We start from the raw sequence: 13,828 nt of genomic DNA on the forward strand, positions 1-13,828 counted from the left end.
TAAAATAGAATTCAGAATGTCCACAAGGAAGAATGAATCCAATAAAAACTGAAAGTTGAGGGATAATATTAAAGTTCCACTATTTTCTGCTAGTACAATTACCGAGGATTAAGAACACAGAGATCAATTTTTCTGTCACCTCCGATCTTAATTATATGTAAGATTAGACACACATTTTCAATTTATATTCTACTTAGCAATGGATTAATTGTTTGCACTTGGTGAGGAAAAAAAAAAAAACCCAAAAAAACCCAAACCCAAAAAAACCACAACCCTCCAAAATTTTTATGCAATCTCCACAAATTGCTTTTGTTTATCTGTATTTAAATAAAACAAAGAGATAAAGCCTCAGTATTTAGTTTAATCTAATACTACAAAAACATCCTATCTGCAGTCTTTTGCTAGCTCTACCATTACAAAATTTAAAGTCAATAGATGAATTAAACTATCATATAATGGATAAATAAGCTCCAGCTAATTCTTAACATAACTCAGTTGACTTTGATATGAGTTGCACTGGAGGTGAACTTGGCTGGACGTTTATAATGCAAATATAGTCTTGAAAAATTAAGTTTATAATGCAAACACTCTTGGGAGGTTGATTTGATACATATCCTCTCATAATATTTGATTAGGTTTTATTTCAAATGTGAATTTTCTATGGTGTCATCTTTGCAATCTAGAACTGTTTCAAGGTTCAATAATTTTGTTTCATTGTGTAGTGATGCAGTCACCAGAAGACAAATAAATGCAAATAAGGCAGGCAATGAAGAGCCACATATGTGATGCAAGAGATCAAACAAAATGCCCGGGGGGTGAGGAAAAAAAAAATGAAAGAAAAAACCCAATAATATAAAGGATAATAAGATGGAGTAAAAAGATACATAAAGCCATTTTTCTGTCTCATTCACACCAACACATGATTTTTCCTTTCATTATAACTTCAAAGGCCTTAATACATCCAATTTTTTTATTTATTTTTTTAAAGCTCAATTACTTCTATCATTTCTTTTGGGACATCTCTACTTACTTCATTAGAGCTAGCAGCTGAGACATATTTTCTTGACATCTGGCCAGGTCTTTTTTGTTTGTTTGTCTTTTATTTGCTTGTTCCCTCATCTCACAGTTGTTCAAGGTTAACTTAACAATAGGATGGCATTACTCTCACTAAATTTCACAGGTTCAACTTTAGGACAGGCTATCCACTTGATGATGGAAATTATAAGGTACTTTCAGAATGTGATTTCTCTGTTCCTGGAAGAAGCATTACACAGGTCATATGAATTTCTTTCTGAAGGTACCTGCTTCCACCATTGTTTTCGTAAGATGAGCTTCTCTTTTTCAGTGGTTAGTGCCATTTCAGACGTCCTAAAATCCTAGCTGTTTTCCAAGTACCAGCACAGAGTATCATGAATCTCCCAATTACATGTTAGTATCTCAGGTAACCTACCGTGCTTTCTAGAACCACATTAGAAAATTTCCACAAACATGCACACATTACAGAATAAAATTCTATTTACATATTGCTTTAGAAGTTATGATGACTAATTGTTCTATGTATTATTATTTTTGACCTGGATTTGAAGGTCACTGGTCACAAATAAACTAAATATGTTTTTATGCTCAGAACTTAGAAAAAACAAATAAAATTGTACAGACCACAAGGGGAGTGAGGTTCAGGTGCCTAAACAGAGGCATTGAATGTCCTTTAAGATTTCCTGGGTTATATTGCTGGCACTTCAGGAGAAGCTTTACTGCACAGAGTGATATGGATATCTTAGGTACCTTGCAGCCAACCAAAACTGACCAATAGACACTCATGGTTGGGGACTTTGTTCACTCTCCACTTTGTCAAATCTACCTCATTTATGGGTCTAAATTAAGCACTTGAAGTTAGATGGGCTGAGATCAAGCCAAGGTTAGAAGAAGAACTCAGTTCTGAAGAAATGTCTAGGGTGAGAATCTGATTATGCCACAGAATTTTAAGGTATCATGATATACTCCAAAAGTTTCAAATCCATGGCCACGTAATAATGGTTGACATTATTATTATTATTAGCCTAAATCCACTGAAACTGAAAAATATAGCAGAGTTCTTGCAATGAAGATCTAGCTCTTTTAATTAATTTTCTAAGATATAGTAACTATCCCAGAATAATACCTTCCCTCAAAAATGTTAAAACCAATAGAAAATATATTTTAAACAGGCACAAGTTGCTCAGGTATGAAGGCTTTGAGACAGCAGATATTTTTACACTAATTTCTGTCCATTTTAATCAGAGCTTGCCACCATCCAACTCTCTATCTTGCTAGCACAAGATTTAGAATTTCAATGAATTTAAAAGGAAGTTGTCTGTATTAATTCCTAAATTTAGTACAATTTCTAAAACAACACAAAGAAAAACTGACAGTACTAATTCTAGCAATACATCAGTGTTGGCAGAAGCAGAGATCTGAGTTCATCACATCCCCTTTTTGTCTCTTTGAGGAAAATAGCCTTGCTGTAGTCCTTGCTCTTGAAATCAATAGAGCTCTAGCTCTCTTCTGACATTGTAGACTCCAAAATTTTCAAGTTGTCAATAACATATATTTTTCACTCACCCAGAGTCAGCAGTTTATCCCAAAAACTGATGCTAGTGGAAGGCATAAGCAGAAGCTGGTAAGGAGAAGGAAAGGCAGCGACAGTATTTAAGGACTGAGAAAGTCAAACCAACACAGCACATGCTCTGGTAGGGAACCGCAAAAACTCAGTGCTTTATTCCTGTGACAAAATAGTAATGAAGGACAAAAATGTCACCAGATTAAGCTACTTCCAAAAAATGTCACAAATAGAGAAAAGAAACTGGAAAGGATATTAACCCACATCCTCATTACACTGTTAAGTGGCCCTTCTTAAATGACACTAGTTTCTGTTTAGAATGTTATGTTCATTAGCAAGTTCTAATAAAGAGAACAAGAAGATACATTTACAGAAACGTTGTAGGAGAATTTTCTATAGGTCTTTCCCAGGAGAAGGTAGCTCTGGGGTGGAGGTGGATGTATACATGCATACACCTATGTGTGCGTGTTTGGCATACATATACCCAGAGAGAAGGTGTTTTCTCAGTATTTCTGAACACTTCCAACATTTTCACACATATGGGCCACACAAACATGATATAAAATTTCATTTAAAAAGGCTATGAAAGGAGATAGTATATAGAATGAAGTATGATATGGTGGACAGTCCTTATTCAATGAGGAGTGAATTTAGGTTTAACTACCAGATGGCAGAGCTGAACACAGAAAATCCATATGTGTGATGGCAGCTAGGGACAGCGTTGACACACTTGCTTTTCCAGCCAAATGCTTCAGCAGATGCAGAGTTTTACACTTTAACATTACAATATGGCACTGAAACCCGGGAGAAGAGTTATATGCAGCTATTGTTAAAGGCAATTTAAAGAGACACTGCTCAACTCTATCCTCTTCCCATCACATGTGGAGGGATGAAGGAGTGAAAGAAAGTGATTTTTGTTTCCCTTTGCTCAAGTGATAGGACATTCTTAACTTTTTTCCCTCATAACAGAGGAAGGACAACAAGGAAAAAGGAGACTGATGGTCAAGTACAAGGATTCCGGTTTGTTTCATGGTGCTGAAGTCTCCTCTCCTTTAAATGATACAGGACCTTAAGAGTCTAAGGCTCAATAAAAATTTGTGGGATGAAGATCCTTAAATATCTTTCTGATTATCTTGTTTCTGACACTTAGTTTTTTTTGTTTTGTTTTGTTTTCTTTCATCTTGTTTTGTTTTTGTACTATTATTATTTGATTTAGTTTAGTTGTCATATTAAAAAAAAAAACAACAAAATACCATGTACTTACTTCAGAAGTCAAGAATTCCTACTAACTTATGCAAGAAATTATACTGCTTTGTAGAACAAACCCAAGGAGAGGGTCTTGTACAGATTGAGGTCTACTTCCAAACTCGTGTTTCCTGTGTGTCTTTGGAAAACTATTTAGATTGAAATGCTAGCATCGTTTAAGGCTGGAGCAAAAATTTAATTTCTTTTACTAGGACCAGGATTTTACCCTTAATTTCTTTGTGCCTCTGTTCCTTTCTCCAAGACTTTGGTTGCTTGCCTACTTAAATTATAAGCTTCTAAGAGCAGAGACTGTCTTCTGCTGTATGTGCCTACTGAAGCTAATGTACCAGGGTTGGAATCCTGGTTGGAAGGTTTAGGTACTATTTAAGTAATAATTATAGTATTTTCGTAGTTGCAGTTGACATTTCTAAGTATGTTTCTGTATGTGTTCTTCTTGACTAAAGCTGTCATACGGTGTACTATCAGTCCAATAAATTACTGGTACAGTTCATCTTTTTTGACCCTCTTATTTATGCCAGTCAATATCTTGACCCTACTTAAAAATTGTATACAGAATCAGACAAAATAATATCAACATCTGGATAACTGGTATAAGTAAATGTTTTGGTTTTTTGTTTCAGAACAGATGGTAGATGCTGGTGGAAGGCATTCTGTACCTGCTGGGTTTTCATTGGTGGAAGAAAAACATCCAAGTAAATCTACTGGGTTTTCCAGAGAAAAATGAGAGCCCTTTGCTTAGTGTTGGACATGGATCAGATAAAAAGGACCACTGTGTGACTTGAGTGCCTTTTTCTCCATGCCTTTTTATATGAGACTAGAAAGCACACAAAAATATGAAAAAGAAAAAAAAATTGATTTTGCATGGCTGTGGAGTGAGAGGAAAAGGGGAAATGGTTTAAAACATGAAGAGGGGAGATTTAGGACAGACATGAGAAAAAAATTCTTTCTTGTGAGGGTAGTGAGACACTGAAACAGGTTGCCTAGAGAAGTTGTGACAGCTCCATCCCTGGCAATGTTCAAGGCCAGTCTTTCAGTAACCTGATCAATTGGTAGGTGTTCCAGAGGTGTTGGAACTAAATGATCTTTAAGGTCCCTTCTAACCCTTGACGTTGTATGATTCTATGAGTCTATATTACAAAATTCTATGCCTGAATTTCTCCTGTGTAATTTCTCCCGTGTACTAGACTTTACTGGAAAAGAATTTCCTTTGATTTTATGAAGAGACAGTTCCTAGGATTCACTGTATATTTCATTTCTGCTTGTGGCTTATGTTGGCACTGGTTGTTGAGTGCAAAAATATTTCAATAGGAAGCTGTCCCAAATAGGAAGAAATTTGGAATTTTTAAGGCTTTTGAGTATTTGCTGAGGAAATGAAACGAGACAATTTACAGACGAACATTTACACATAACAAGAGGACATCATTACCTGAGTGTTGTCCTCATTAGTCTCAGACTGGGTACAAAGGATAAATCACAGATTGACAGAATCATAAGTGTTAGAAGGGACCTCTGGAGACCATCTAGTCCAACCCCCTGCTGAAGCAGGTTCACCTGGAGCAGATGACAAGGGACTGTCATCCCATCCAGATGGGATTTGAATATCTCAAAGAGACTCCACAACCTCTCTGAGTAGCCTAGTCCCGTGCTCTGTCACTCTAAAAGAAGTTTCTTCCTGAAATTCAGATGGAACTTCCTGGGTTCATGCTTGTGCCTGTTACCCCTTGTCTTGTCACTGGGAGCTGCTGAAAAGAGTCTGGAACCATTCTTTAGTTATTCATAAGCATTTATAAAGCCCCTCTCAGTCTTCTACAGGCTAAACAGGAGACGCAGGTTTCTCAGTCTTTCCTCACAAGAGAGATGCTCTACCCCCTCATCATCCCTAATCATCATTCCACGTAAAAAAAAAAAAGAAAAAAAGAAAAAAAAAATATACCCATTTCTATACACTGATCACAAAGAAGAGTCAAAATATCTAGTTTGGATGGGTGTCTAAACTATAGATGATGAAACTTAACCTAGGGGTCTTTTGGATTAGGTTGTAAGATATTGCATTCTAGTGCCATAACATACCTTCAATTTTTAAACACAGTTTTTCATTGATTTTCAAGAGGAGCTCCTAAAAAAATCAATGTCATGCTATTGCCCTTGTGCATACACATGCTCTTAAGTAACAAAGTGAGGCTTATAAATCTTGAGACTCATAGAGGAGGCTCATCATACAAACAAAGCTTCTTATGAGGACCATCCCTAAAACACACCCATACTCTAGTTGAGAGAGTTGTATTAGTTGACTAAAAGACTTTATCTACTCCTGGCCTAATTATTTTAAGAAATCAGTTCCTTTATTAGCTTTTGGATTAAATACATAAAGATGATATGATTTCATTCTCAATATTGTCATAAGCCTTCCCAACAAAATTAAAAGGAGGCAGTTTCTGATTTAAATATATTTAACATCCTGTAGTACACCCCTCTATGCCATTTATTTGTGGAAATGCTTAAAATGAAATCTATACTGTTACTCTAGATTGATGCTAAATTATGAAATCACTTATGTGTGAATTTAATTTTAAATATTTTCAGGTTTGTGATGTCCTGGATTAGGGGTGTATTAAAATCTAAATTTTTTTGTTCTTTACCTTATATACAATTTATCAAATACATGATAGAAAGTACAGTACTAAAACCTGGGGGGAAAAAAAAGTAGTCAAAAGACATGCTATAAGATATGCACCTTTTTGCTGAAAAAAACCCCTCCTCATTACCTTAAATGTGGCCACTTTCTTCAGCTGTTTCTGCAGGAAGTTTAGCTGTGTTTTGTTTCACACTAAGTTTCTCAAAGGAATGTGATTTAAAATTACATACATTTGAATAGGCTTTGATAGAATAGCTGCATATTTAAAAGGGGATGGGAGGAAGCAGAAGAATGAAATATTGTCAGAATGCCTAAGAAAGGGAACAGCAGAGTTAACTTGTGGGAAACTATTCTGTTGTTATTGTGAGGTCAGTTGAGAGTAAGGATGAAAAATTATTTCTCAGAAACTGTTTAAGTCTAAGTGAGACAACATGGTAGAGTTATTGCATCATGAAAACAGAATTACTTTGATTTCAAGACATTTAAAGGAGATACAGAATTTGTCCTGTTAAGCTCAAAAAAGCTAAGTAGGCTGGAAGTTACAGAAGAAATGGGGTCTATAAATATATTTCCCAATACAGTAAAGCCTGTATATGAAAAAGCTCATTTGTAATACTATATGAAATAGTGTAGCTCTTTGTTGTGTTCAGTGAGAGGTACAGTAATATAGAATTGTTGGCCGAACAAATTGGTTTTTGTGTTAAGATTCCTCTGCACAATTTGACTATTGGGATATACTAGAAATGTTAAATTACACTTTTCTCCCTTCTTTGTCTAATGACAAAATTTTTATAAATTGGACACAAAAGTGACTGGATATGCATTTTTTTTTTGTCATGTTCACTGAAGCAAGCAGATCAAGAACCAAGTCTGATCCTAAATAAATTAATCAGAAAGAGAATATATTTTTAACTGATTGGTGTTTGGTCAAAAAAGTATCCTTTCATTTGTTCTACGAAGCAGATTACTCACATTTATGGATGGATATAAAAAGTGAAACAAATGACTACTTCAAGAAGATAATTTTCCTTTAGTCTTTTGCAAGAACCCACATTTCTCCTTGAAGATATCTTCCCTAGTCCTCTGTTTCTTCTGTCAGTAAGTCATTAATCAAGGGTAATAACAGTAATGCTATGAGTTTAATGGAAATCCCTTTTGTATTGGAGAGTAAGTGTTGATGGGAATGCTTGAATGCAATCCAAACAAGAATATACATCTCTTTACCGTCACCATGTGCAATCACTTTGTCAATATCACCACAGCAAGTTTCAGAAAATTTTCACCTAGAAGATTTCAAGCACACTTTACGAAGGGGCAGAGGGAATCATAAGAGCAGAAAGCAGACAAAACTGTGGAAACAAAAAGAGGAAGTGGAAGTGACAGGAGAAGGAGAAGGGAAAGGAGAAGGGGAAGGGGATGGAGAAGGGGAAGGGAAAAGGGAAGGGGAAGGGGAGAGGAAAGGGGAAAGAGAGGGAAAAGGGGAAGCGGAAGAGGAGGAAGGAGTGGAGGGTGAAGCGGAGGGGTAAGAGGACTTTTTAGGGTCATTAAAGGTTGTAGATACAGACCCTGAATGGCCAAGTGCAAGGAGAAATCACCTGACTGATCTTATAAAAATCATATGATCGATCTTATATAATCATTTGTATTCTGCCCAACCCTGCATTGCACGTGTTTCTGGCCACATCCTGACAGCTGCATGTCTCTTGGTTGATTATAAATCCTCAGCAGTGATAAAAAGGACTTTTGATAAGGTAATAACTGACCTATCTCTAGACCTTCAATCATGTTCTCTGACAATGGACTAGAAGGAGAGTAAGATACTCTGAGATACTATGTTTTTCTGAAAGACTTCATTAAATTCTCTAGGATTTCTGGCCTAAGGTCTTAGTAAGAGAATGATAAGTGATTCCTGGATGGTCACAGAAAATTGTCTTTTAAAAATTTCTTCTGGATGTCTACATTTACCATAGTAAGGTTTGCCTTGAGTGCAAATTTTGCTCTTTTAGCATTATGGAGATTAGGTGAGAATAATATGATATTTACAATTAAATTTAAAATTACAGGAAGCACTGCTTTCTCCATTTGCCAAATGCATGGAAAGACTCAGAAGGTTTTGGTGCTGATATCAGTCCAAGTTAATGGTAAGGAAGAAGCTGGAATTCAGATCTCCTTCCTCAGGCTGGCACTGCTTCAGTCTCAGCTCTGTTTGTTTAGTATGTCTGAAGAACAAAGAAAAAAAATATGGAATGTCAGACTACAAGAAGAAAATTCAATTACTTGAGCCCTCAATCATGCCTACAAGTAAAAGAAAGCAGATCGATAGAGTTTGCTGTAATGTGGCCCATTAGGTGTTTCTCCTTCACGCTGTATCTCTGTGAAGATTTCTATTTCCTAGAGACATATATAAGAATTCACTATAAAGTGAACTGTCAAGAAGTAAGAACAAGGTCAGTAGGACTGATATGAGGAACTTCTCTTTGTATGATCACTTGATTTTTTAATATTATTTTTTCACCTTCTAGTGAGTGTGTGAGTGTAAAAGTTGTACACACAGAATCTGGTATTGAGCCAGTCCTATATTTTCAGAGCTCCCTTGACATCCCTGTCTGTCAAGGACGAAAAACCTGTCTAGTCTGAAACCTTATATCATATGGACCATAGAGTTTCTCCTACTCTGATTGACCTTCGTGTCAATCCACACAAATTAGGAAGAAAAAGTATAACCAAGGACTGAGGCACTAATGTTAAATTTGAGGGAGAGTTTCTAGACCTTGATTCTTCCTAGACCTTCTGGTGAAAGTCCATTTGTTGCCTAGCATTTGTTGCCTAGGTCCAAGCCTTATATCATATGGACCATAGAGTTTCTCCTACAGATCTTTGTGTCAATCCACACAAATTAGGAAGAAAAAGTATAACCAAGGACTGAGGCACTAACGTTAAATTTGAAGGAGGGTTTCTAGACTTTGCTTCTTCCTAGACCTTCTGGTGAAGGTCCATTTGTTGCCTAGCATCCATTCACTGCCTAGGGTCCTTGTTTACATTACGTAAACACTCAAAGTTTCATCATTTTTGTAGAAATGTATATAAAAGGGATGTATAAAAGCACCCTATCCACTATTCATTGTGAGGTAAATTGATTTTTTTATGGAGTACATTAATCAGAAGCAGTAACCTAATCCCAGACTCAACAGTCCAACACCTGCCCTCAGCTTAATTAAATCTTAAAAAAAAAAAAAGAAAAAAAAAAAAGGTGACTTCTCAGTTTGGATAGAATGTGTGCTTTCAGAATGCAAGCCAACATGTTCACAAAGCAAGCTAGTCAGCTGAGCATTCAACTGAACTTCTGATACAATATTAAAGTATTGGATAAGTCAGAAGAGAGGGATCATATAAGCAGTTCAGAGCAGCCCAGAACTACTGTGTGCTTTAGAAAAACTTGTAATGAAAACTTTTACATAACGAAAGAACCACCTTAGCATTCTTGCAAACTATTGCAATCGTATTCCAATGCATTTCCAATGCATTAATAGTATGCATTAATAATATGCAATGCATAATAAATCTTAATTAACATGAAGTCATATGATTTTTTTTCAGTTGTGTTGTTCTGGAAGACCACATCTCTCTTCTCATCTATGACTCTCACAAGTATGAGTGAATTCCATGTAAAAGTAGATGCAGAATATTTTGTAATCACTTTTCCAAGCAAAGCACCCAATTCCTTGAATTTTTCTTTTCATTCCTAAAGACATTTAGTCCCAGAACACAATATACCTGTTTGTATAAATTGAACTAAAAAAAAACATAAATAAAAAAACACAGTTGTAGTTCTTAGTGTTACCAATATGATGTTGTAGCATTAAACTCCCCATAGCTTAGGACATACAATAAGTAATTTATCTGGTACATAATCTAATAATTGAGACCTGGCTAATGCTTTGTGAATACAGCGTCCCACAAACTTTACAATATCACTGAAAAATCGACCATTTGTGGCAGAAAATCACATTTAATCTCTTGCTTCCATTTGTAAAAAAAATTCTTACTTCAGTGTTCTGAAAATACATAAGCTATAAAGCCTTATTTCAACCTTATTTTTGTCCCATGTCCATGGTTTATACATAATGGCAAAAAAGAGAATTTTTGTCTTATGTGCAACATGTGGGGAGATTTAAAATAAATAAAAAACAAACCAAAACAAAATCAGAATGGTAAATACATCATTATAAGTCACAGTGAATGAGGGTAATTGTCCAATATTCTTTCCTTTTTTCATTCAAAGTTTATTACAGATTCTGGTAAGGGGAAAGAATTAAAAGAAATAAAAGGTTCTGTTTTCTGAAAGACCCAGTAATACTGTTTTATACTGAGATACCCCAAGGCTGTCAAAAAGGACCTTGACTAGCATCTGGAATGAGCCATTATCCTGGCAATGGTTTGGCATATCCCAGGATGGTTTGTATTAGCATATCCCTGGATAGCAGAAGTTATCATGTGCCTTAGTAACACAACTTGGAGATTTTGGATTGTGTTCATGAGAACAGATTTTTTCAACAAGTAACTTGCCAAAGGTTTGATATAAAAAGTACTTATGCCTAATGTCTGTCATTCCATCTCTGCCAGTTCATTCTTCCTGGGCTGGACTAGATCCACCCTGGCACCTGAAATGGAGTAAACAAAGTCACTAGCTACTGAGGACATTGATGTGACCTGTGTTATTTTTACAGGCACTTGCCATAAGGATGGTGACTCCAGTTAACATGTCATAGTTGGCCAGTGGTCTGAGACTGTCTTGGATTTCTATAGACCTGTTCATCATGGAAAGACTTCAAAATGCCTTGTAATTTGAATCTACCATTAAATTGTCATCTCTGTGAAAGAAAACAGCTGCTGGTAAGACTTCGTTTGATGAGTGGTAATAAATGCATCCTGAACTTTAAAGCACACATTCTTATGCTCTAAAGCACTTACAGTCATACACATAACAGGGAAGTAAATACCTCCTTGACATTTCAGTGCATACCATAAACTAAAGAATTAGCAAACCAAACCGAAATTGTCTAGACTGTGAGAAATTTTACCTATTTGGAAGAGGAATGGATTGATAAGAGAGGTGGGCAGTCATATCTGTGTATTTCAGAGATTTAAAAAATATTTTTGTGGTCTACGGGAAATTTTTGTTTATATCCCACAAGATGAGACCTCTTGGGGTCTGTCTGTCTGTTCACTCTAATTATAGGAGAGTCTTTGTATAGATCTGAAGATTTTAGTTTTCTGCTAGAACTTTTTTGTAATATACATACAGACAATAAATGGCATAAAGATTAAAAAAAGAATTGCCTTATTACAGGATGTTGATTTGCAGCGAGTTCCTGTCATTCTTCATGAAATAAAGTGCTACTCTATCTGAGGAGAGCATCACAATTATTTCCCCAGTAAGATGCATTCAGTTTTGTTCTGGTCCTTTATTACAGAATAAGTAAAAATAAATGAGAGGTATAACTTACTTTGACTAATTTAGTGTAGACTAATTTAGTGTAGTGCAATTTACAGAATGTGAGCCAAACCTTGTCAGCTTCAGAAGTGCAGAACAATCATATATATTTTGAAAGTGGAATACCATTAAAGTGGAGCAAAATGATATTGTTTTATCAGTGACTTAAGCACAGCCAGAATTTTACCAGTAGTACATAACAAAAGTACAGATTAGATCATTGTTCAAATAGAAATCCCATGTATGCTTGTTGATTCCTGAGAGACTGGTATTCATAATCTCTTGACTCTGTTCCAATAAGGTTAGGGGTTTAGCTTAATATTTTTCCAGCTGCAGAAAGAAACCTATAAAAAGAATCTGATTGTCTGTAAGAGACTGCTTGTTTTTCACCTGCATATTTTCCCTTTCCTTTCTTAGCTGCCTTTCAACTCAGTGCTCTCCAGAAAAAACAGCAAAATAGTGATGTAAATTTGAGACTTAATTTGCTTCCTAGAAAGTATCTTGTCCTGTTACAGATGCTCTATAAAATCAGATGGGAATAATGTATCCTTTTTTATCTTTTTTCTTTTTTTTTCTAAATTCTTCATTTATTTAATCAGAAAGTTCTACTCTTTTTATCCTGTTAGTATTTTCCAGTAAATATATACATATATATATATATGCACTGTTTTAGTTTACAAATATTAAACCTGTAATTAGTCTGTAGGAATAAATGATGTTTAAATTTGGATAATTTAGTGAATAATCTTGCAAAATCTGTTTACTCTAGTGTCTTAGTTCACCCAAATATTCCTGTAAAGTTAATGAGATACTGTGTTTGAGAAACCTTTAAAAATTAAAATTCTGAAGGTGATGAAGTCAGTAATAAAATTTTCACTGACTTTTTTGAAAGCATGAACTTATTCTATGATTCCTGTGTTTGTAGTTAATAAAAACTCCCCAGGGACAGATTCTTGATGGGCTTACAATGAAGTAGCATCACCAAAGACCTCTATGGATTTGCATTTTCCAGGGTTTAAAGCAAAATATTCTACAGAAAATGTATAATAATAATGCATTATGTTGGAGGGAAGATTTCCAACAACCTCAACTGAGGTCTGTTGTCATAATACAAGGTTGAAGTCTTTGTGACTTAGCTTCCCAGAGCCTTGAACTCTGACCTGCTCTGCAAAGTTGCCTTTTTACAGTTCAGTACAGTGCTGGTTGTGATACTGGCACTGCTTGACAGGAACACACCCCATACAGAGCCACAAGAACTTCACTGAATCCAGGCCATCTCAGAAGTGGAAACTATGCTGCAAATAATAGTCATGATTTCTTGACACTAATCCTTTAAAATCGATACTCTTCAGTTACTATTATTTTTCAGACTGCCATCATTTGGAAGATCTTCATGCCAAATAGCTATCTCAGGATTATTTTTATTCTTATAATTAAGAGAGTAATTTTCTAAATCTTGCTGACATACTTGTTTACCTGTATGTTTTTTCATGAAGTACATTTTCCAAATAAAAAATGAGGTCATTGCTTGGAAAAAAATGAATGCTATTCCTTTTTCCCTCTCCCATTTGATACCAAATAATTTCAATTAAAATGTGATGCAGCAGCAGTTCCCTGGTGAGAGAGAGCCCCAAAATGGAATTTTATAAAAAAAACATCTGTAAGTTTTATAGCAAGACTAAATGACTAATTTTCATTAAACATCTAATTTAACTTTTAGGAGGTTAAAGGTAAAAAAAGACTATGTGTGATATTAAGCCCTTAATAAAAGTTTCAAACAGCCCTTGGAAATATTGAACTAGTGAAGCTATGGACCCTACTTCATAATGGGAGA

The sequence above is a fragment of the Calypte anna genome, chromosome Z, assembly GCF_003957555.1.
Source record: "Calypte anna isolate BGI_N300 chromosome Z, bCalAnn1_v1.p, whole genome shotgun sequence".
Taxonomy (NCBI): domain Eukaryota; kingdom Metazoa; phylum Chordata; class Aves; order Apodiformes; family Trochilidae; genus Calypte; species Calypte anna.